The sequence below is a fragment of the Scyliorhinus torazame genome, chromosome 6, assembly GCF_047496885.1.
Source record: "Scyliorhinus torazame isolate Kashiwa2021f chromosome 6, sScyTor2.1, whole genome shotgun sequence".
Lineage (NCBI taxonomy): Eukaryota > Metazoa > Chordata > Chondrichthyes > Carcharhiniformes > Scyliorhinidae > Scyliorhinus > Scyliorhinus torazame.
This window is the reverse complement of record NC_092712.1, coordinates 294,720,836-294,746,701: the sequence shown is the minus strand read 5'-3', so window position 1 is coordinate 294,746,701 and position 25,866 is coordinate 294,720,836. Positions and strand designations below refer to the sequence as shown.

The following is a 25,866-nucleotide window of genomic DNA, read 5'->3' as shown; positions in this document are numbered from 1 at the left end:
ATTTTCTGGGTAGCCATTGATGTAACACAACCAGAACCATTGTTATGATATAGCAAATGGTAATTGGCAGGTTGGCCAAATCCCAAAGGGAAACTTGATCAAACTATCATAACAATTTGCAATTCATCTTTTATTACAAGAAGGTATGCGTACTGATGACAGGAATAAAACTTTCAAAAGCGCTTTTGGAGATTTTAAATATTAAATTAAAACATTCATTCACAAAGGAAAAGAAAACTTAAACACACAACATTATATTTACACAGTTAAATTAGCCTGACAAACATTTCTACTTAGACTTTCAGATAAACACCCCTTTTCAGACAACAGGCCCTAAAGAGTTTTAATCTATAGAAATCCCAATAATATTACTGCAAGACACCCACCTTTGCAATGGGGAGGTATTTTGTAGAGTCTCTTCCTCCATATCACTTGTTAAAGGAAATCCAAGGTTTGTAACAAAACCTTGCTTTTTGGAACAAACACTGCTCAGGGATTGGTAGAGGCTGCTGATTTCATAGGTCAGTCCTCATATAGTGGAATCTTCAGAATATCACATGACTTCTCCTCTAATAAAGCTTTAAATCTTTCCTTAAATATGTTTTTTCTTGCTCATCTCTAAACCCACTTTTCTTACTTTCCTTTGGAAGTCACATTTCCCAGAACATAAAAAGATTTCATGTTGTCTTTCCGTCCATTACTTTCGGGTAAAAATATAATTCAGAGTTTTGTTTCATTCATTTATGATCTTTCCCAATTGTAAACCTCCTTTTATTTCCCTTTGAAATTCAAGAAGTAAACACAGATGTGTTAACCACTCCTCGTGCAAATTTCTACCCTTGTTGCTTCTGTCTGTCTCACCCTAGCTTTGCTCATTTCCACTTCAAAATGTCTGTTTTTACACTTAGCCCTTCTGATGATTTAATTCATGCAGATACATATGCACGCTCACACGCACACATGCACACACAGCCCCCACAAGGCTGCTGTACGGAATCCCACAACAATATTTGATCCAAAGTTTACAATTTAAATCACTTTTTAAGATTGTTCCCAGTGCAGGGCAATGGTCCAAGGGACAATTTCACTTCCCAGGCAATTGCCATACAAACTTTACATGTGAAAATGGGAGGGGGAGAGAACGATGAGGGGACATTCCCCGGCGCATCTTTAAGGTACCCCTCAGTTACACTGTTCTGGAGCTCAGAAGTTACGGCCCTTTAATTTATATCGACTTTCCACTTTTTCTGCAACAAAATTAATCGCTTCACATTTCCCTGCATTACATTTCACCTGCCACTTGGCTGCCCATTCCACCAACCTGTCAACATAGGTCTACACTATCCTCGTCACAGTTCACTTCCAAGTTTTGTATTATTCAACCAGCATCAGCATTCCTGTAGAAGTATTAGGTTGCAATAACTGGCAACCAGGGACCGACAGCAATAAAGGCTAATGGACAATATGGAGACACACATGCTGTGTGTCTGCTCACGCTCCGGAAAGAACTCTTGCCTTCCTGACACGTGACCCCTTTTTTACTCGCATCATCCCAGCGTCCATGTCGCCACCTGGTCGACAATTGCCTCCAAGCGGCAACAGTAAGTGGCTGCCAGCAGTTCAGAACTTACCAGGAGACAAACAGGCCACACAAAGGAAATTATCACTTTAAGGTGTGAGCACAGAGGACCATGTGTTGGTCTAAAAGGGACCACACCCCAATGCAATAAATGGATTACTCATCGGGAAATTAATGGGACGATTGTCCAGTACCCCTGTGCCCATTGACCTATATTTGCTCCCAGTTAAGCAACATGTGAATTTAAAAATTATTTTCCTTGTGTTCAAATCCCTCCCTATCCCTGTAATCGACTGCAGGCCCCCAATCTCCCCAGCTTTTCATGCTCTGACATCCTGTCCAGCTCTCCACACTCCAGAGGTAAATATTAAAAGTCAGACACATCAATGCCATTGAGTAAATTTCGCTGCTGTTTATGATGAGGGATAAGAACCCATTCTGCATAAATTACCACTGGTGGGCGTTGGTGTATTAATAACGTTTTTTTTCACCCTGATTATGTTTAGTTTTCCTATCTTTACAATGCAATATAAGTACAACATGTTGTTTATCATTTTTTTTAAATCACCGCTGTGATTGTGTACCTTTGCTGATCAACTTGAATTGCGCTATTTGTATTCTGCAATTGACTCGCCCATTTATTCCCCACTCACTCATTTTCAGCTCAACTTCCCAATATTTCCGATGATTCTCAATATCATCTTATTGCACCTTACATAGAGCAGATTAATGCACGACTTGGGCCACCAACAAATCTCAAAATGTCCCACACTGTAATGAAACACAGATTGATGCAGCAATTTATTTTTTGCTCTCAGACAATTATGCCATGAAAGTGCACTGTCAGAACAAAGCACCTTTCACAGCACTGCTAAATCAGTCTTTGTGCTGACACAATGCACCCTCTTTCCACTTTACACAGAGTTTACTGAGCTGTGCAAGAGTTAAAGCATCCAGAATCTCTATTCACCTGCAAATTAATCAGACTGGCCCTGTCCTTGGAATAACCGGATTGTAAATGCATTTCTGACCCAAGTAAAGAAAGTAACATCGATATAATGAAAGGAACACTTCTTAACTCTAGTAGTTCTAAATAACAGCCAAATGCTGTACTAACCTTTGTGTCGTGTTGGGTGCTCTGCTACACAGATGAACCAACACGGTTGCGGATGGTACAACTCAGTTTTATTCCTAACAATATTTACAATGGTAAACTGGTTACTGTGGGTCGTTCATTACCCTTGAATCTGTGGACCTATCCCTAACACTATCTTGGAGTGGCACTCAGCACATGGTGGATGTCTGAGTGGCTTGCTGTGAGCTCTGTGCCCTGAGCTGTCTCCTGCTGGACTGAGCGGGAAGTGTCGTGTTCCCCGTTTTATAGTTTGTCTGCTCTTGCCTGTGATTGGCTGTGGTGTTGTGTGTGTGCTGAATGGTCCGTTGATCTGTCCATCAGTGTGTATGTATGTTTGCACCATGATGTTTACCTGAATATCATGACACTTTGGACTAGTCACTGCTCACAAACATTATTTTAATAAGCACCAACATCTGGTTATTGGTAATCTGAGCCGTGGCCCTTGCTTATCACTTCCTTTTGAGTTCTAGTTAAGTCAACAACAACAATTTATGTTCACGGAGTACCTTAAGAGCTGTAAAATGTCTCAAGGTTCTTCACAGCAACCTTTTCAAACAAAACAAGCCACATAGAGGTATTGGAAGCGTGTTCAAAGGCTTGGCTTGAAGAGATAGTTTTTAAGGAGTGTCTTTTTCACAGTACGTTCATTGAAGTATTAATGTAAGCCTACGTGTGACAATAAAGATTATTATCATTAAATAGAGTGGTGCGCTGAACTGCTCTTTGTATATCTTAAAATGGAACTCCAGTTCAGACTGGTACCTGTAAATTCCAAGTTTTGCTGCTTTTTTTCCCCTTTTGGCGGAAGGGCTTCCAGAAGTTCTGGTCCAGGTTAGGGTTATGTGAATGGTGAAACAAAAAAAATCAGGATGTACAAGAGGCCAGAATTGGTGGAATTCAGAGATCTCAGCGTGCTGTAGGACTGGAAGAGGTTGAATGGATAGGAAGGGGCAGCACCATGGAGGTAGAACAAATTATGATCATAAAATGGTATTATAATAACTCATAAGGAAACTGTCATGAACAAAGGCAAATTTATTTACATATTTACAATTTATCCTCTGACTTAAAGAGCTCCAGGTGGTTGGCCTCTGCCCCCTATATAGGGAGTTCATATTCCAAGAGTCCCACAGGGAGATCAATGATTGTTCCCCCGTGGTCCTCATGGGGGTTAGAATAGTACTCTCTGGAAAAATAGAAATGGAATGTGTCATAATATACACCAGTATATCATGGTGCAGGCACACACACACTGATGGACACACAGCGGGACCAATCAACACACACAACATCGCAGCCAATCACCAGTTAGAGCACATGCACTATAAAGACAGGGGGCATCAGAGTTCCCGCTCATTCGAGATGCAGCCTCCTAGTAGGACAGAGCTCACAGCCTGCAGCACAGATCCTCACCATGTGCTGAGTGTATAGACTGGTTAGGACAAGGCATAGGTCTTTAGTTCAATCTAATATCGTGTTAACCCACAGTGAAAGTATGTTCAACAGTTTCTGACTTAAGAAAATAGTGTTGCACTATTTTAAGTGTTGGTGGCCTGTGTGTGTTCCACGGATCCAGAGCATCCAACACATCATGATACCAGGAGTTGAGGGATATTAGAACTTCTTAGACCTACCTGCAAAGTGATCTGCCTTCCGCCAGCATTCCGTCATCCTGCAACATGGACAGCGTCTGCCTGCCGCCGCTGCTCCGCATCACCGGTAACCAAGGGGCCAACTTGAAGATATTCAAACAGCGCTTCCAGCTCTACCTTGAAGCCACAGACCGGGAGGATGCCTCGGACACCAGGAAGATCGCTCTCTTCCTATCCACGGCCGGGGGCCATGCCATCCACATTTTCAATTCTCTCACCTTTGTGGATGATGGAGATAAAACAAAGTTCAAGACGGTCCTCCTCAAGTTTGACACTCACTGCAGCGTGGAGGTGAATGAAAGTTTCGAGCGCTATGTATTCCAACAGCGTTTGCAGGGTAGGATGAACCTTTCCAGTCCTTTCTCACCCACCTCCGCATCCTTGCGCAGTCCTGTAGCTACGGGCCCACCTCCGACTCCATGATACCCGACCAGATCGTTTTAGGTGTTCAGTCGGACCCCTTACGTCAGCAGCTCCTCAAAGTAAAGCAGCTCACTCTAGCGACCGCCAGCGAGACATGCGTGCTACACGAAAGCGCCACGAGTCGGTATTCCCACATCCAAGCGGCTGAAACGGCGCGGCAAGGTCCCCACGAGGCGGAACGGGTCCAAGCAATCGAGCAACTCCAGGGCCTCAGCCTGGATGAGGGCGAACATTTTGCACGTTTTCCGCGAACTCCCGTGCTTGTGCGCACCAAACGAGGGGACGGCGACGTCAACGAACGTAATGCGCAGGCGTGCACCACGTCCGACCGCACCACGCATGCACGGTGGCGCAGTGAACGTACTGACTCTACGACGTGCGGCAACTGTGGCTCCGCCCATTTAAAGCGGCAATGCCCTGCCAAATCCCGACAATGCCCGAGATGTGGCAAACTTGTCCATTATGCTGCTTTATTCAGAGCAGCTCAGCCTGCCAACTCATATCGCTTCAGCCAGCCGCGCAGGAATGTCCAGGCCATTCAGCCCACGGTCACCGAGTCCGATGGAGACCTACTACCCAACATTGACACCGAGGACCCGAAGGCGCCTTTTCGAGTCGGTATCGTTACAAAAAACAGGGTGTCCCCGAAGCAAATGTAGCCATGTAAAATGGCTGACTCCCGATTAGAATGGCCAAACCCCGATTTAAAATGGCGAACGGAAGAGGCTGATGGGAAAATCAGCCAACAGGACTCAAACAGACAGCTGCAGGTAAAACAGTGTATTCGTCTCTGGGGAAGCCAGACCGAATCGATACCTGCAGCCATCAACATGACAACACACCAGCCATCTGCATATTAATCAGCAATCCCCGGGAACAATTGATACAAAATAGACACACAAAGCCAACCCAGACCTTTCAGCGCCAGCAGGAGCTGACACAAAGAGAGGTAAATGACCACCCCTCGATCAAGGAATCGCTCCAGTATTGGAGAATATCAAACCAAGTGATTGGGACCAAGTCCAATCACTTGGAACCAGGTACAAGGTCCGCCCCGAGAGGCAGGAAGCCCCTGGGGACTATAAGAATAGGGGCCAAGTTCAAATCGACCCTTCTTCTCCTCTCCGCACCCTTCGAGACCCTTCTGCAAGAGAACGTACGTTTTACTCCAACGATCGCTACCAGATAGGCGCTCCTGACTATCGACTTGTACCAGCTTTTGAATCCCGCAGGCTCAGAACCCATTCGAAAGGCCATTCGTTTCCCTGACCTGGTGGGCCATTTCCAAAGTTAAGTATTGGCCTGTTAGTTGTAGGAAGTAGCTTAGAAGTAGAATTAATGTATAAGTATTGATTGCTGTATATAATAAATGAGCGTTGATTTAACTCTTACTAAGCGGTGTGTTGGATTATTAATCATTACTCGGACTTGAACCGTGTGGCGGTATCAGAAAGATCCCTGGCGACTCAAGAGCAAAGGTGACAGAATTAGAGCAAATAAACTAAGGCTAAAACGAGCAACACCCCGAAGCAAAGAATCCAGCCTCTATCGGTATACAGCATCGATCCAGATGATGAGTGGTGTGCCATCCTGACGATCAACCGGTCCCAAATACAATTCCGCCTGGACACTGGTGCCTCCGCCAATCTCATTGCGCGGTCTGACCTCCAAAGCCTTTGTGTCAAACCAGCCATTCTTCCATCAGCCTGCCAGCTATTAGATTACAATGGCAATGCTATTGATGCCAGTGGCTCGTGCCAACTTGAAGTGACGCACAGGTCACGCAAAACCATCCTTCCCTTTGAAATCGTGGGCTCCACGAAAGCCTCCCTGCTTGGTGCGCAGGCATGCAAGCTGTTGAACCTAGTTCAGAGAGTTCACTCTCTCTCTCCTGATAACACGTCTGCTTTTCAGGACACCGACTTCAGGGCACAACTCGACGTCATTATCAACCAGCACCACTAAGTCTTCGAGGGCATGGGCACGCTCCCGTACACCTACAAGATCTTATTAAAACCGAATGCCACGCCTGTGGTGCACGCACCTCGCAGGGTCCCAGCACCCCTTAAGGACTGCCTCAAGCAGCAGCTGCAGGACCTCCAGAACCCAGGAGTGATTTCCAAAGTCACGGCACCAACTGACTGGGTCAGCTCCATAGTATGTGTAAAAAAGCCTTCCGGCGAATTGAGAATTTGCATTGATGAGGGAGCATTATCCAATTCCCAAGCGCGAAGAGCTCACATGTGAGATGGCTCGCACCAAGCTCTTCACCAAACTCAATGCCTCAAAAGGATTCTGGCAAATCCAGCTCGACAAATCCAGCAGGAAACTTTGCACATTTAATACCCTCTTTGGCAGATATTGTTACAACAGGATGCCGTTTGGGATCATATCTGCTTCAGAAATGTTCCATAGGATTATGGAACAAATGATGGAAGGCATTGAAGGGGTTCGCATCTATGTCGACGACATAATCATTTGCTCCACCACCCCGCAGGAGCATGTTAGTCACCTCCAGCGCGTATTCAAACGAATACGTGAGCATGGCCTCCGCCTCAACAGGGCCAAATGCTCTTTTGGTCAGACGGAACTCAAGTTCCTTGGGGACCACATCTCTCAATTGGGTGTGCAGCCAGATGCGGACAAGGTAGCTGCTACCACAGCTATGAAAACACCAGAGGACAAGAAGGCGGTCCTCCAATTTCTGGGCATGGTCAATTTTTTAGGGAAGTTCATCACTAACCTCGCCTCTCATACCACGGCTCTCAGGAACCTGGTCAGGAAGACGACAGACTTCCAATGGCTCCTTGCCCACGAGCGCGAATGGAGGGAACTCAAAACAAAACTGACCACGGCCCCGGTCTTAGCTTTCTTTGATCCAGCAAAAGAGGCCAAAATTTCGACCGATGCCAGCCAATCCTGCATTGGGGCAGTGCTCCTTCAATGTGATGAGGCCTCATCATGGGCCTTTGTTGCATCTGCGTCACGCGCCATGACACCCACAAAGCTGCGCTATGCGCAGATAGAATAGGAGTGCTTGGGTAGAGACTATGTCCTGATCGTTGACTACTTTTCGAATTACCCGGAGGTGATACGGTTGCACAACCTCACCTCGTCTGCAGTCATTCGTGCCTGTAAGGAAACCTTTGCTCAACACGGCATCCCGCTCACGGTTATGTCGGACAATGGCCCCTGCTTCGCCAGCCAGGAATGGTCCAACTTTGCCAGGCGGTACAATTTTGCCCATGTGACATCCAGTCCCCTGTGCCCCCAATCCAACGGCAAAGCGGAAAAGGGAGTACATATAGTCAAACGGCTCCTGTGCAAGGCTGCCAATGCTGGGTCTGATTTCTACCTCGCTTTGCTGGCCTATCGCTCCGCCCCACTGTCCACTGGCCTGTCGCCAGCCCAGTTACTCATGGGTCGTACCCTGAGGACGACGGTGCCGTCCATTCATGTCCCAGACCTCGACCACGTTCCGGTCCTTTGCTGGATGCAGCTGTCTCGTGCACAGCACAAGGCGGCTCATGACTCCCGTGCAGCTGATCTCCCTGTTCTGGCTCCAGATGACAACGTCCGCATCCACCTTCCGGATGGTGGCTGGTCTGCAACCGCTGTTGTCCTTCGGCAGTTGTCTCCCCCGCTCGTTCCTGGTTCGTCTACCGGATGGCTCTATTCTGCGCCGCAATCACGCTCGCTACGTGATCCTCCACTGTTGCCTTGCCCTCCTGCTGACCCTGCCACGGACTATGCAGAAATCCGTGTAACTCTGCATCCCCCTGACTCTGACGCAGTCCAGCCCGCTCCTGAACCGGAGGCTCTCGACCCACCCTTGAGGCGGTCAACCAGAATTCGTCGCCCACGTCAGAAACCTAATTTATGAACTTTGCAGACTGAAAGACTTTCTGAATTGTTTCTTTGCTTTGTTTGATCGTTTCCCTGGTTTGTATATCGTGTTCATATCGTTATTCTTGTTGCATACTGCTTCTCTGCACCAGGCACCTTCCCATGTAAATAGCTTAGTTCTCATGTATGTAGTCCTGTAAATATGTCTTCGCACCCCACACGTAGTTAGGAACATTCTCACCATACATTATTTATTGCCACGCATATACATTCTTTTATAAAAGGGGGGATGTCATAATATACACCAGTATATCATGGTGCAGATACGCACACACTGATGGACACACAGCGGGACCAATCAACACACACAACACCACAGCCAATCACCAGTTAGAGCACATGCACTATAAAGACAGGGGGCATCAGAGTTCCCGCTCATTCGAGCTGCAGCCTCCTAGTAGGACAGAGTTTACAGCTTACAGCACAGATCCTCACCATGTGCTGAGTGCATAGACTGGTTAGGACAAGGCATAGGTCTTTAGTTCAATCTAACATCGTGTTAACCCACAGTGAAAGTATGTTCCACAGTTTCTGACTTAAGAAAATAGTGTTGCACTATTTTAAGTGTTGGTGGCCTGTATGTGTTCCACGGATCCAGAGCACCCAACACATCAGAATGTAGCTCGTTCAGTCATCTACTGAATACAAATAGTGCCCAAGGTACGGCTGATCCAGACATACCAGATGGGCTTCAGCCTTCAGTCTTTACTGTGAATAAAAAGGTGCTTCTTATATTTACCCCAAGCAAATTGGAAAACTAACCAGGGTTCTTCCTCCTGATCACTCTCTCATGGCACCCATTGGAAAACATGTTGTCTCAGGAAAGAATGGGGTTCAACTGTGCTGATGTCCTTGACCGGACAGCCCTGTTGCTCTTAACATAGTATGGCAAACATAAAGAACAGATTGTTGGCTTGGCGAATTATAGAGTTGCTTTGGAACCATATTCCCTGAAGGAGCCAATAGGTTAACCAAGGGTTTATAGGTTGCAAATCTGGGAGCCAAGGACCTGCGGATTTCCAATGCACGCTTGTGTCTTGCAAGTTATGTCATTGTGCGAATTTGACATTGGGCCACATAAGGAGATATTAGGCCAGATGACTAAAGCTTGACCAAAGAGGTAGGTTTTCGAAGAGCGTCTTCTAAAGGAGGACCGAGGCGATGAGAGCCAGAGGAAGTTCAGCAAGGGAATTATAGAGCCCAGGCATCGCCACCAGTAGTAGGCCAATAGAAATCGGGAGTCCCTGAATTGGAGGAGCTCAGAGGTCTGACGGTTGTCAAGCCGGAGGAGGTCACAGAGTTAGGTTGGAGCAAGGCCATGGAGGGGTTTGAAAACAAGGTTTACATATATTTAAGTTGAGACTTCATCAGACCAGGAAACAGTGTAGAATAATGATGGGAAACGTCATTGCTCATGTATTCAGCTAGCTGCGGTCACTCAGATTCCGAGTTCAGCAAATTCACAATCAGGTTACACCCACTGGAAAACAATATCAGAATCTGCAATGCAAATTATATCTTGACTCAACTCCATTGTTTCTGTTTCATAGAGTCATAGAATTTACAGTACAGAAGGAGGCCATTTAGCCCAACGAGTCTGTACCGGCCTTTGGAAAGCGCACCCTGCCCAAGCCCACACCTCCACACTATCCTCGTAACCCAGTAACCCCACTTAACCTTTTTGGTTACTAAGGGCAACTTAGCATGGCCAATTCACATAACCTGCACATCTTTGGGCTGTGGAAGGAAACCGGAGCAACCGGAGGAAACCCACGCAGACAAGGGGAGAACGTGCAGACTCTGCACAGACAGTGACCCAAGCCTGGAATCGAACCTGGGACCCTGGAGCTGTGAAGCAATTGTGCTAGCCAATGTGCTGTCTCATTTGTGTTCAGGTTCAAATTTCTGCTGCAATAGAAAGCTTTCTGGAGGAAATCTGAGTGGAAACAAAGCATACTTTCAGCTCAATGAAAATGCCCACTGGTGGATCAGATCCCATCTCTGAACGCATTGTGACCTCACCCCCTTTTCTTCAACTCTATTTTGTTTTACTGTGTTTTCCATTCCCACTCTGAAATCAATTGACTTGGTAATAGCTTCAACTTTGGACCCCCGAGATGGCCATACTGTGCTCAAAATGGCTGCCATATTGCTTAAATTTCACATGACAAATGCTTTCTTTAATTTTGATTCTGAATTTTAGATTTTCAAAGACAGGCAATAGTCCAGAAATCATGGCTAATGCTAGCATGGGAACACACTCCTCTGAAAAAGGTTGAAGTTTCTATTAAAATTGGTGCACATTTTCTTTTATTATTGAACTAAATTTACTGCTACGCTTGGAAATTGTGACTTCTGCTGTTGAGAATTGAAGTTTTAGAATTCTCTTTTCAATTCATAGAATCCCTACAGTGCAGAAGGAAGCCATTCAGTCCATTGAGTCTGCACCCACACTCCAAAAGAGCACCCTACTCAGGTCCACTCCCCTGCCCTATCGCCGCAACCCTACACAACCTTTGGACACTTAGGGGCAATTTAGCATGGCCAATCCACCTAACCTGCACATCTTCGGACTGTGGGAGGAAACCGGAGCACCCGAAGGAAACCCACGCAAACACGGGGGAAAGTGCAAACTCCACACAGACAATTAACCGAGGTCGGAATCGAACCCGGGACCCTGATGCTGTGAGGCAGTAGTGCTAACCACTGTGCCTCCGTGCTACCCCATTTTTCTGTGCCTCTCTTTCTCTCTCTCCTCAAACCCTTTATTCTTTTGGTCATCTCTCCCAAGATATTCTTCTGTGGCTCAGTATCAAAATTTGTCTGATGGCATGGTGACAACGCACCGAAGATGTTTTAGTGCATGAAAGGCACTACATAAATGCAATTTGTTGTTATTTGCCCCAGTGCTCGAAATTCCTTTGCCATTTTTGCCACCATTAGATTGGTTGACATATTGCTGTGTAGCACTGAGGGAATGTTGCACTGTCAGAGATGCTGCCATTTTTCTGATGAAATGCTGATCTGGCTCTCACTTTCCCCTTGGGTGGATGGAAAAGATCCCATGGCACTATTCCGAAAGAGAACACGGGAGTTCTGCTTGGTGCCCAGACCAATATTTGTCCCTCAGCCAACATCTCCAAAAACAGATGATCTATTCGTTAGCGCATTGTTACTTTGTGGGTTCGCTGTACAAATTGACTGCCATTGATGATAAAGTGCTTTGGGACTTATTGCTGACCAAGGAAAGCAAGATAAAAATGCCCATTCTTTTATTTTACATGTGTATCATTGTAACTATATTTTATATTCCACCACAACGGCCCTCCCCCCAACATCAATTATCTTCCCTCCTCTTCTGACAGTATCGATTTTCAGCTGGTGGAATAATAATAATAATAATGGTCGACTTCCAACCATGTCCCAGAATGAGCCAGTATTGTGAGGAGAGGGAAAAAGTAAATGCTGTTTCCCTAACTTGGACACTCTCAGCCTCTCAGCAAAGCATTGTTGGTAACAGTCACTTTATCCAACCCACCGATCTGTTACCCACAACTGGGAGATCGCGGATGACTGGTGAAATGGACATTGGTACTTGGGCTATTATTCATTGGCTATTATTCATTTCCAGAACAACTGCCACCCTGCCATTCCCCCACCTCCCCCACAGAGTCTGGTAGGTGTTGATTTCGTGCAGTGAGGAGGTAGTGAATCAGCAGTTTGGGTTTTACATTGAAATCAATGGAAATAAAAACTGGGAGAGATGTAAAACAAGCTGGCAACATGCTAGTGGGTGAGATTCTCTGGTTTCCCCGCGGCGTTTTTCTCGGCAGTGGGAGGCGGCCCACAGTTGGCCGGTGGTGGGATCTTGTGGAATCCGCCCCACGCCATCGGGAAATTGGCGGCGGGGGTGCGTCGCCGGCCGGACAGGAAGATCGGGGCTGGTTTAGCATAGGGCAAAATCGCTGGCTTTTAAAGCAGACCAAGGCAGGCCAGCAGCACGGTTCAATTCCTGTACCAGCCTCCCCGAACAGGCGCCGGAATGTGGCGACTAGGGACTTTTCACAGTAACTTCATTTGAAGCCTACTTGTGACAATAAGCGATTTTCATTTCATTTTCATTTCATTCATTCATTTCAAGATCGTGCCAGCATGAACAGCCAAAAGATCCCGCCCCTTGTCCCTTCTACAATATCACGCAAAGTCAGGCATACCCCAAAGCGAGAGAAAGAGAGAGGGAAAGACACTCTCAAAGACCAGAGAACTCTCAACAACTTTCAACCATTTGACTTAGTTGCAGGTCTTTCTGTTTCCAGATTTGAAAACCAAATTGAAACTGCTTTGGGTGACATGAATCATGGTCTACTAAATCCAGGCCTCTGGATTACTAGTGCAGTAATATAACTGCTGTACTATACTGTACCCACACTGTGCTTAACGTTTCCTTTCCTCCTTACTATAGAGCAACAAATAATAACCAGGAGGATTAATTGCAAAATGCAACTTAACTGAACATTAATGATTTTGTATGTAATGGTTACTTCTGGATTGCTCTGATACTAAGGAATTCCTGTTGCAGTCTACTCCGTGTGTATTCCTTAATTATCTGGACTGAACCAATAACACAGAACAAGCAACTCCAGAACATGAATGCAGAACTGTAGCTTCTGCAACATTTTATCCGTATGTCTTTCTTGTTATGCCCTGAGGCTGATGAATATGCCACCATTAGTGCCTATCATGCAGCTTTTCTGAAATTTATGGGGTAGAAGTTTGGGACACGCCCATTGTTGGGGGTGTGGAGGGCCGCAGTGTATGATCCTAGCATCCAATTGATGACTCAGGGAACCCCCGATATTGGTCCCTGGACCTCATTTAACAACCAGCCAATCAAGAGCCAGCTACTGCCAGCATTGGGCTCAGTTGTGGTGTCGCCCAAGGTAGAACCACTCATAAAATGTCCAGGCAAGAAGAGTGGGCAAGTGAATAATCATACATAGGGTGTAGGAGTTGACTGTGCAGTTCAAAGCCAACTGGAATCGCCACCGTCAAAAAAGGGAAGGAAGAACAGACAAAATTCATCATTGCAGGCAGACTCACATCAGGCAGGGACCACAACTTTTGCATCTGTTGATAAATACTGCAGCAGGCGTAGGACACTTTTCCCTGGAGCCCGGTTTAGTCAGCTTACCATCAGCATATTTGTGATTTGGGTTAAAGGTGAATTCCACTTACCTGTCACAATTTATGGACAATTGCCCTCCGCGGCCACTTCCACGATCTATTTGCTCAGTGGTAACTTGCCAGGAAACTGGAAAAACACAAAGTTATATTGCCGTAAATATAAAGAAATGCTGTCACCATAAAACAAATGAGATAACGGATCTGCCCACTGGAGTATTACTTCCCCCACAATAACCAACTACACAGTCAGTCAATGCAGGCAGAATAATATCCGCAGTGAGAATATTAACGGAGTTTTGTTCACAAATATGAAAAACAGGATTTATAAAATAATGTTATTACTGAATTGAAAGCTATTTATTTGACTGCTTAGCTATTTTCTAACTGCCGATCTTATTGCCGTCCATTTTATAGTATTATCCTGCTTGACATCTGTGTAGGTTCATTAAGGTTCTTGTGTATAGTATCCTTGTGATAAGCACTGATGATCAGACAGATCTCATTACTGCCTTTTCAGCGTGGCTGAATCTCACATAGACAGTTTCTATAATCTCAGGGGGTTTGGGGAAATGATGGCCAAAATAGATTAAATGTTTCTTCCAGAAACCAGGAGGAAAAAGCAGGAAACAACCGGATTCAAAATAAAACATGGCCAAAGAATGGCCCAAGCAGAAACGTGTTCATCAGCATTTCAGACATCCCACCCAGACCCTTTCGACCCCCCCCCCCCCTTGCTTTGACCTCCCGTCAGGCATCCAATCTCTCCCCAGAGGATTCCAACTTCGTCACCCTGTATGTCTCTGTTTCACACCTCTTCGCTATCTAACTATTCCCCCCAAACTCCCACCACCAATCCTGAGATTTTAGGATTGCCAACCTCCCCAATGCACATGAGAACATGCCAACCGATTGACTCCCCCCCCTTCCATCTTTGGATCATGCCTCCCCCCAAACCAAAATCAAGCCACCCCCTACCGAGGGCCAGAACTCCTACCTCCCTCTACTTGAGGGAGAACCTCTTTTGCAGTCTCCTCTGGACTGTTCCCTGCCTTGACTGGCAACCTAGCCTGTCAATAAGGCTGGCCTCTGGGTGTGGACCCTGTCGGTGACATGACGCCCTGCTCTACCGCCTCCCACTACCAATGGGTCAGGTGAGTTGAAATCCAACCTGCAGTGTGAGTGCAAACTATGTGTCCGTTTGTCTCAGTTGCTAATTCCTGACAGTGAGAGGAGGGAGAACTCCCAGTGTCCTGGGCCAACATTTATCCTTTAACCAGCATCACTAATTCAGATTATATGGGTATTTATCGCATTGCTAATCATGGGATCTTGTGTGCAAATTGGCTCTACATTTGACCACCTAACAACAGGGATTAAATAATGCAGTGGCTGCAGAGAACTTTGGAATGTCCTGATATTAAAGGTACTATAATGTGTTTTGCCTCACCCTATCTCTGTAACCTCCTGGAGATCTACAAGCCTTTGAGAACCTCTCTGCTCCTCTAACTCTGGACTCTTGCATATCCCTGATTTTAATCCCCCCCCCCCCCCCCTCCTCCCCCCGCCTTGGTAGCTGTGCTTTCAACTATCTAGGCCCTAAGCTCTGGAATTCCCACACTAAACCACTCTGCACCTCTTTCTCTCTCTCTCTTGCCCTCTCCCCTCCTTTAGGTCAGTGTTCTTCAAACTTTTTTTCCAGGGACCCATTTTCACCAACCGGCCAACCTTCGGGACCCAATATTTTCTCATATCCTGTTTGTTGCTGCCAAAAATGGAGGAACTGGGTTTGGGTCCCTTTGGCTCCAATGGTCCCTTTGGCTCCCCGAACTTGAAAAAAAAAGGTTGCAACCATATAAAAAGAAATGCGGCCGCACTGCACAGTGCGATCAAATTTTGTTTATCTGCTCATGGCCATTTTGAAGGCCGCTTGCAGCCGGCATTATTAAAAGCCGGCTGCTGCGACTGTTGCGCGCGGATTTGCGCGATCGGGAGCGCCGCGCCGGACGGATCCACGACCCTCCTGACACCCGCCCACGACCCACCCGCGGGTCGCGTCCCCGAGTTTGACAATGCCTGCTTTAGGTGGTCCTTGAAGCCTATCTCTTCCACCAAAATGTTGCTCACTTGTCTTGATAACTGCTTCTGTGCCTCATGCCTCAGCGTCAAGAAATGTTTCCTTTTTCATTGATGATGCTCTTGTTAAGTGCCTTGGGGTGCTTTGCTACACTTAAGGTGCTATATGAATTCAAGTTGTGTTGTTATATAAATATAAGTTCTTTGCATCACCACCACCTCTGCATGTCCACCATGCCAGGTAGCAACTAGATTATTGGAGTGGGCAGATCTTTGACTGGGTATGCAAAGACCCTGAACAGCATTCCAAAATCACACAAGAGCCCAGCTTGTTGCATCTCTGTGCAGGAATGATCTTACCTCTACCAGAAGACAGCTATTTGCACTTATCTCCAATCTCAATGCCGTGATTGCTTCTCCTCAATGAGCCCTTCCAGAAAGCACATGTGGATGTTTACTGCAATGAGGTAAAGATTGACCGTGCAGCCGTGCTGTGGTCCCTCTAAGGGCAAAGTTGGGCTTTCAGTTCTCTTAGAATTCACCGAAAGCATCTTCAGCGGAGAAGGGGGAGAGAAAGCAAAAGAGAAAAAAAGCAAGCAAAAGGAAAAGAGGGAGAAGAAGAAGAGAAAGGGATTGAGGAAGGAAAGAAAACTAAACTTGCATTTACATAGCACCTATCAGAATTGTGGGGTGTCCCAATGTGCTTGATAGCCAATGAACTGCTTTGGAATTGGCGTCACCGTTGTAATATAGGAAACGTGTGTGGTCCCACAAACAGCAACAAAATGATGACATGGGGTGGGATTCTCCAATCCCCCAGCTGCATGTTTCTCAGCGGCGTGCCGTTCGCTGGCAGCGGGATTCTCTCTTCCCGCCGCTTGTCAATGGGATTTCCCACTGAAGTCACCCCACGCCATCGGAAATCCCACAGGTGGGGGGGTGTTGCCAACGGCCGGAGAATTCCGGCCAAGGTTATTAGTCTCTGGTATTAATTGAGGGACAAATATTGGACAGGCACCATGTAAAGAACTTCGCCGCTCTTCTTCAAAATAGTGCCGAAGGACCTTTGACCTCCTCTCAAGAGGGCAAGCAATCATTTCATTTGAAAGTTGGCACCTCTTCAATACTGCATTCAACCATCAGCTTTGGCTATGTGCTCAAATCTCTGGAATGGCAACCTGAACCCTTCTGACTCATCAGTGATGACTGAGACAAGGCTGACACCAAATATATATAAATATGTCTTAACAAAATAAAGCTTTTGAATTTCAAACAATACTGGTGTGGACAATGAATGGAAATCAAGTGGCTTGCAGCTTGCATTTGTATGTCAAGACTTCCTGCAGTTTTCAAAAGGTTTGAGGATTTTATAAAAGGTGTGTGTTAAATTACTCGGGTAAACAAATTCACTTTTTTTCTTGTTTGTGCATGTGAGTTCAGGTTGGCAGAGCCAACGAAAGCTCGTGCAGCCTTGTGGTGTTCCGGGGCTGTTGTATACCCATTGCATCAAATCTACTGTCCCTCAGGCTGCTCACCAATTTCAGCAAGCTGTTCAGCTCAAAACCAAGCATCAAACTCTCTAGCCTGTCCCTCACCAAGCCCACTTACGTTTGCAGCCTCACTGCTTCTGCCACTCAAGCTCTGCCTGCACCCGGTTCGTCCTTTCCAGTTACCCTACAGACTCCACCTCATCCAAAACTCCTCTATACACACACTATCCCCATGTTATATTTCACTCTCTCAACAACTTTGAATTATCCAGTCTCAATGGTTGTCATTTTGTTGTGTGGTGAATATCCAGATGGAGGCTCTGGGATTGTCTACTCTGCCAGAGTATGTTGCCCGGGTCTAAAGTTTCTCAAAAATATTATACTTTGCGAACAGATGGAAACCTCAGTGCTAAGTTGCAAAGTGCCTGCACATCCTCTAGAGTGCACATAATCTACGAATGTTTGTGGAGGCGAGATTCAACCAGAAGTTACCAGGTAATGTAAGCGTAAATATTTCTTTTAATCTTACCATTCAAAGTTGGTGACAGTTGTATTAATATTTGAATAATTATGCATTTTCTATAGATGTTATAAAATATGTGGGGCTGAAGTCTCCGCTCTCCGCTTCTGAAATCGCGTTCGGCGACGGGGCGGAGAATCTGTTTTGCCGCCGAAATCGGAAGTGCCACCGGTTTTCAAATTCTTCCCCCCCCCCCCGAAAATCGGCATACTTGTGGAGATCGCCACGATGAGTATCCACCGCCTCAGGCCATTGCCTGAAGCCCGCCCTGCGATGCTCTGTTGCCGACCGGCCAATCATGCCTAGGTTGTCCATCATTATTGTAGAGCTTGCAGCCTGGCCAAGTATGTTCGGAGACTCATTCCATTTCTGCAGGGAGGGCAAGTTGGTCAATACTTGCATTGCATGCCACAGATGGTAAACTTTGTGGTCATGGAGGCAACTGAGGCAAGGAAGCACCAGTTCCATTCCAAAAGCAACCAAAGTTGCAACGGTTGAAGAGAAAACAGGCAGCATGGCCTCTTGGCTGTGAGATCCTCATAGTCAAATAACCAACTGTTACTCACTGTGCAAGTTCAGCATGGTAACACAGTGGTTATCACTGTTGCTTTACAGCACCAGGGACCTGGGTTTGATTCCCGACTTGGGTCACTGTCTGTGTGGAGTCTGCACGTTCTCCCCATGTCTGCTTGGGTTTCCTCCGGGTGGTCCAGTTTCCTCCATGCCGGGCCAGAGAATCGCTGCAACCGCGCCACGCTGCTTCGATGCCGGCGCGCGATTCTCCCAGGTGCGGATAATCAGCGCCATTTGCGCCGGCGCGTTTGGCGCGGCGCCGGTCGCGGGCTGCTGTCCGTTGCCGGGCTGCCGATTCTCCGGCCCGGATGGACCGAGCGGCCGCACGGAAACGGCAGAGTCCCACCGGCGCCGTTCACCCCTGCTCGCGGCCGGTGGGAACTCTGTGCGATGGGTCGGGGTGCGGACTGTGGGGCGGGGAAAAGCGCTCCTTCACCGGGGGGGGCTCCAATGGGGTCTGGCCCGCGATCGGGGCCCACCGATCGGCAGGCCGGCCTCTCCCCCCCCCCCGGGCATACTTTGTTGCGTGGCCGGCCCAGAACCCCTACTCCATGTTGCGTCGGGCCCGGCGCACTGAAGAGGTCCCCCGCGCATGCGTGGGTTGGCGCGGCCAACTGCGCATGTGCGGGTTGGCGTGGCACCCATTTGGTGCTGGGAAGGGAGGCTGGAGCGGCGTGAACCACTCCAGCGCCGTACTGGCCCCCTGTGGGGGTCAGAATTGCTACTGCCCGCGGCCGTTTCGCGCCGTTTCGCGCCGTCGTGAAAAGCGACGGTGTTCACGACGGCGCGAACACTTCATCTCCATTTCGGAGAATCGCACCCATGCTGTTAGGTGAATTGGACGTTCTAAGTTCTTCCTCTGTGTATCCAACAGGCGCCAGAATGTGGCGACTAGGGGATTTTCACAGCAACATCATTGCTGTGCTAATGTAAGCTTACTTGTGACAATAAAGATTATTTTTTTTAAATTCAGGTAACAAGTAAAGAGTGGGACTTAGGTATTACCAGGGAACCTCCAGTGATGTTGAAAAAAAACACATTAAGAATCAACACATCACAGCATGAACAGAGAGAATTGGGACAAGACAGGGAAAGTAGTAGAAAATGATTTTTGTTAGGTTAAAGTTAGGTAAAGTACAATGGTTATATTGTCAGACGAAAACCACAAAAAGTCAATCCAATTTCGACCAGGGCAGTTGGAGAATTTGAAGTGAAGTAATATAAACAAATCTGGATATAAAAAGACAACTTAAAGTGATCATAAAGCTACCAGATTATTATAAAAACCTAACCAATTCAGCAATGCCCTTTAGGGTAGGAAACCTGCAGTCCATGCCTGATCTGACAGATGTGCTCCAACTCTGCCAACTTGGTTGACTCTTAGCGTTCCTTTCAAATGCCTGAGCAAGCCACTGAGTTTTATCAAAGCATTAGATCAGTCAGCACCACCTTCTCAAGGCAAGTAGGACACATAGTAAATGCTGGCTTTGTCAGTGGTGCCTGCATCCCAGAAATGACATTAAAATAATTATTTTTATCACCTACATCGTGAACTGATTATGCAACTATTGGGCCGGTTCTATCAATTTAGGAAGTCTGGATTGCATCATCCTGACTGTACTGGAAAATAAATGACCCATAACCGGCCCCCAACTAGCCTTCTTTGAACTGATTACAGGTACCGGATCTCGTATCTGAGACACGCGGGAATGGATGTGTTCCAGATTTGGGTCATTTTATGGATTTTGGGTCCTGTACGATGTATTTACAAACATGCAAAAAGTATGAGAAATAAAGACTAAAGGGTTTTTACTTACTGTTGTTGTTTTATTATATTAGTGTACTTTTTATACTGTCATAAATTATGGGTTGAATTCTCCGCGTCACGATGCCGGGAGCAAGAATCGTGGTTGGGCGGAGAATCGTGTGAAACGAAAAAAAAATGTTTGCGCCTGACGCCAATGCCATGCTCCGGTCCCTCATTAGTAATATTGAAGTTTGTGACCAATGTCGGTGGATCCATGCAAAACCATCATTAATGGCTGTGACACTTCATGCTCCACCCCTCATAGGCGGGCGTCTCGTGGGCGAAAATTATTGCAATATTTACAATGAGCCTGAGCTCCACGTCTGTGGAGGGGAGCGGGAGGCTAAAGAAACACTGAAAATACCTCAAAAGTTGACAGGCTTGCTGGGGGACGCCCAGGCAGGGGGCAGTAGCAGGGAACAACTTGAAGGGCAGCACGGTAGCACAGTGGTTAGCACTGTTGGTCCTCAGCTCCAGGGTCCCAGGTTCGATTCCCGACTTGGGTCACTGTCTGAGCGGAATCGGCACATTCTCCTTGTGCCTGCGTGGGTTTCCTCCGGGTGCTCCGGTTTCCTCCCACAGTCCAAAGATATGCAGGTTAGGTGGATTGACCGTGCTAAAACTGCCCATAATAATAATAATAATGATAATAATCACTTATTGTCACAAGTAGGCTTCAATTAAGTTACTATGAAAAGCCCCTAGTCGCCACATTCCGGCGGCTGTTCGGGGAGGCCGGTACGGGAATTGAACCCGCGCTGCTGTCTTGTTCTGCATTACAAGTCAGCTATTTAGCCCACTGTGCAAAACCAGCCCCTTCGTGTCCAAAATAAGGTTAGGTGGGGTTACTGGGTTACGGGGATAGGTTGGAAGCGTGGGCTTAAATGGAGTGCTCTTTCCAAGAGCCGGTGCAATTTTGATGGGCCGAATGGTCCCCTTCTGCATTGTAAATTCTATGAAGCCAATTCCGTGGACTCGGGGTGCCCCCTCGGGATGGGGTGGCTTGGCTCAGACCAGTAACTCTCTACAATTTGCAGTATGCAATTTAACCGCATACCTTGGCTGCTACTTACAGGCTCCTGGCTGCTCACACTACTGAGTGCTGCCTGTTCCTTTGAATGCTCAGAGAGCCTTTGGTCACCTGGGAGCCCAATAGGCCGCCTCTACGAACACCCTCATACCCCAACTGTTTCATCAATGTGCTGGACGTGTCCAATCTCAATCAGGGGCCCACTCAGAAGCGCTGCCCCACTGCAGAATAGCAGGGGATCAGCAGAGCTCACCCCAACCAAAGGATACCTGCACCGAGGCCTCACATGTGCCCCCACCCCTCAGGATCACCTGCTTTCTCATCCTGGTGAGGCTGGCAGTACTGGCTGCCTCTCCCAACACCTCCCAGGCACTGTTTAGGAGGGCAAGCTTGAATCTACAGCCCACATTGGGGACGAAGGTGTCCCTCCTCTCCTCACTGGCATGGAGCTCTGGGTCCAGCTCGGACTTACCGAATTCAGGGCGCAGGTCCTCTGTGAGCCATCTGTGAGCAACCGTTGCCCACTTGGCCCTCCGCTAGGTCCACCACGCCAGGGCCATGATTGTAGAGAACACAAGTGAACCGTGTCCACGTGATTCCCAGCCAAGAGGATCGGAGTCTCAAGGAGAGTGGAGCATCGGGTGCCAGGCCCGCTAAACAGATGCAAATTGGTCATTACTTCCCGCTTGCATATATTTACATGTTCCCGCTGGCATGTGGCATGGAACTCGTTCGCGCTGCCAGCCGGTGTGGGGGGGGTTTGGAGCTTTGTATTCATGGTCGGCATTATCACTCTCATTTTCTGTATTCTTATTCATGACTGTCATGACATACATCATAACACATACATAATGATAGACAGAGCAACGGACCAATTAGCACACATAACATGACAGGCAATCACAGACAAGAGCAGAGACAGTATAAAACAAGAAACACGACACTTCCTGGGCAGTCCATCTGGAGACGGCACAGGGCCAGGACCTCAAAGCAAGACACTCACACAGTCACAACGTGCCGAGTACCAAGTTTGATGTATAAATAGTTTAATGGAATAAAACTGCGTTGTACCAATCGCAACCGTGTTGGTTCGTCTGTACCTCAGAGCACCCAACACTTCAATGACTGTGTGCCATAGTTTACTGTCTGTGAATTGGAGGTAAACTGGAACATCACTGTCAATATTCAGACAATACTCGATAGCTTCTTCGCCCAACAGCCTGGCTTCAGCAGACGACGAATAAATCGGCAACTTATTTTTCCTCAGACATACGAAAATCACTAAAATCAGGCTGAATTTCACGACCACCATTTAGGAACAGGTTAACAGGTTGTGCCATCCATTGAACAAAGTACCTTGGGGTCCAATGGCCTGGACCTTCCCACTTCTCCAGAGTGTGTCTTTTATATTCATTAAATTCATTAAATCCCAAGCCTCTGTTGCCCCGCCCCGCCCGTGGCGATCTTGCAGCGGGCGGGGCACAGGCCATGTAAAGGTCCATTGACCTCGGGCGGAAATTTCAGGTCGGCGGGCAGGTGCGGCCAGAGAATCCCGCCCTAAGTTTGTCACTTTGGGTGTGTTTGGTGGAGTTTTTCTCGCCGGCTTTTTGGGTGAGATCCATACCGTTATTCACCCACATTTCAGCCACGATTTACCAGCCATATCCCACCGGAATCGGAAAGGGATGCAGTCGACAGATTCCGGGATTTTGGGCCTTGGGGAGTTTTTACCCGGTCAGGCCCACAGTTTGAAATGTTTTCATCACCGGGAAACTGAACCCGCTGGTCAAACCGGCTCCTCAGAGATCGAGCCGCCATTTTGAAAGGGTGCCCCAATCTCTAAGCGAGCTTGAGCGCCCCCAGACCACCCACCCATGGGCAATGTCACCCCCGCATACATGGGCATTACCCCACACCCTCCCAAGTGAGGACATCCCAGTTATGACTGTAACATCACATTCCGTAGTCTCTCCTTCCTTCCCTATGTACGGCATGCATCTGTGTAGCATGCAAGAAACAACACTTTTCACTGTCTACTAATACATGTGACAATAATAAATCAAATCAAATCAAAATCAACTCCCTGCTATGGGATTGCTGACGTTCCTCCCCCCCCCCCCCCCTCACCCCTCCCCTCCCCCTCCCACCGTTTTCAGGCCTCCCCACCCTTAACCCCCCCTAACCTTTATGAGGCCCCTTCATACACGCCCTTCCCCCTCTCCAACTTTTATAACACCCCCATGCCCCCTTTCATGGGCATGGTCCACCTCAAGCCCTGACCCTTGGCAGTGCCACCCTTGCACCCAGGCACTTCCACCCTAGCATGTGCCAGTGCCCCTGCTACCCAGGCATCTTGGCAGTGCCAAGGTGCCTTGGAGCAGAGGGAGAACCAGGGTGCCACACTGCCCTGTCCCCGACAACCCAGGGGTCTCCAATAGCCTGGGAGACCCCTCACCCCAGATGCCCTTACGCCTGGTCCACCTTTGTGTGGACCAGTACTAAACGGTGACTGGTCGAGGCCTCACTGGGGAGGCCATTAGTTCCCGGGCTCCGGGCGTATCTGCCGCAGACATATTTAAATGAGCCGCGTAAGAATGTGTCTGTTGCCAGTGTGCATGTAGAAAGTTAACCCAGTCCCATCTCTGTGATTTCATACTGTTCTTGTAAATTTAAAAATAAACTTGATTTGTGGAGGTCAACTCTATTTCGCGAGCTCAGTTGATACACAAGCTCCAAAGTGCATTCTTTGGATGATCACAATCTTTTTAATAACATAACCATTTGATTCCCCCAGAGCTCAGAATATTTCACATGACCAAATATTTACTTCCCGGCACAGCATTGATAATGGGAGATACATGGTCCAGAAAGGCATTCCATTGGGTCGCTGGAGAAACCATTTTCGCTTGCGGGGGAATTCAGGACAAAGCAGCACAATCTTAAGGTTAGGAGCTGGCCACTTCAGACAATGCACCCCCTCCCGAAATGTCTGGAGGCGCTGGGTCAAACTCCATAAACATGCAGCTGCCCACTATTAGAAGTAAAATATTAAAATCACTAACATGTTGACATGATTCATCTATCGGCTAATTTAGTGAAGCTTTCAACCACTTCAAAGTACAGATTTTGTTCCGCAGATTGTGCAGTGCAACTCCGACCCAAGAACCATTTCATTCTTCTAGATCGCCGCTGTGAATGTCAGTTAATATCAGAGCGCTGTGAAATCGCAGACCACTGAAAATCAACTCCAGAATTGTTTAAAAAGAAAAAAATGTGCAATTCTACAGTCGAACGTCAATAGTTGTTCATTTTGTGTGGTTTCTAACAACTATGGGATCTTACGGCACAGAATTCTAAGCAGCAAACATCCCGTCCTCATTGAACTAGATTGGCTGACAGTGCCCCAAATTGAAAATTCTCAAACTTGTATCAAAATCCTTTCATGGGCTCATCTATTCCATCCATGTAACCTGCTCCCAAACTCTCCATTTCGCAGGCTCCAGCCTCTGCATAATCCTCCCACCTCTTAGTCCCGATAGTGGCTCTTGATTTTCGATCTCATTAGTCAAGCCCCCAGGCTCTGGAATTTCCTCCCTAAAGCCATCCAAACTTTTCAGCTTCCTCGCGTCCTTTTCGATTCTCCTTAAGACCTATTGTTGGCCCAACCTTTTGGCACTCTTCCTCACATTGCTTTCTTTGGCTCGGCGTCCATTTTATTTGCCCACACCTCTGTGACATGGCTTAGGTTGCTTTTTCTACATTAAAAGGTGCCAGCTGAATGCAAGCTGTTGCGAACACGTCAAAAGATGTGCAGGTTAGGTGGATTGGCCATGCTAACAATGTCCCAAAGACGTGTAGATCAGGTAGGATAACGAGGTTGCTGGAATAGTGTGGGGGCCGAGTAGGGTGCTCTTTCAGTGGGTCAGTGCAGGCCCGATCGGCCGAATGGCCTCCTTCTGCACTATAGCGATTCCATTGTTCAGAGTGATTCAGAAGCAGCACCGCTGTGAATGTCAGTTAATATCAGGGTTAACCACAGTCACATTTGATGATACAAAGTTTATTTGGCTTACTGGTAACCTTGTCACTATAGTGGCCAGCGAGTTCAAACCACCAAAAATGAGATAATTAGTTCCATCTGGAGCAGGAAGAAAATATCATTATTGCAGCTTCTATGTTTAGAAACATCAGACTGTACAAATAAACATAAGGAAATCCAAGTTCCTTCCCTTGCATTTGAAAAACCTCAGAATGATGTTACAAATCTCAGGTGGTGATTTGAATTGCTGTTTACGGGTTTTATTTTTCCAGTAATTGCAATGTTTTTAGTGCTTGCAGTTTGGGGAGTGTGATTACAAAACGCGTGCATCGCGTACACTGATAATCCCTGCATCAATTCACGAAACATTCCTCCTGAAGTATGTTGGTTGTTTAGTGCTTCGTCTTCAACATACCACACGCCAAGGACAGAGGTTAGCAACAGAGGAATGT

At 47.2% G+C, this 25,866-nt stretch overlaps 1 protein-coding gene across 7 annotated transcripts in view; it reads right to left on the bottom strand.

Moving 5' to 3' along the window:
• The window catches only part of plekhg4b (pleckstrin homology domain containing, family G (with RhoGef domain) member 4B), a 455,924-nt gene that overhangs the window by 314,578 nt on the left and 115,480 nt on the right, over positions 1 to 25,866 (bottom strand). For all 7 annotated transcript variants that reach the window (XM_072509880.1, XM_072509886.1, XM_072509884.1 and 4 more), the window contains exon 2: positions 13,934 to 14,009. The gene's annotated coding sequence lies outside the window, so the exon portion shown is untranslated. The remainder of the gene's footprint in view (positions 1 to 13,933; positions 14,010 to 25,866) is intronic.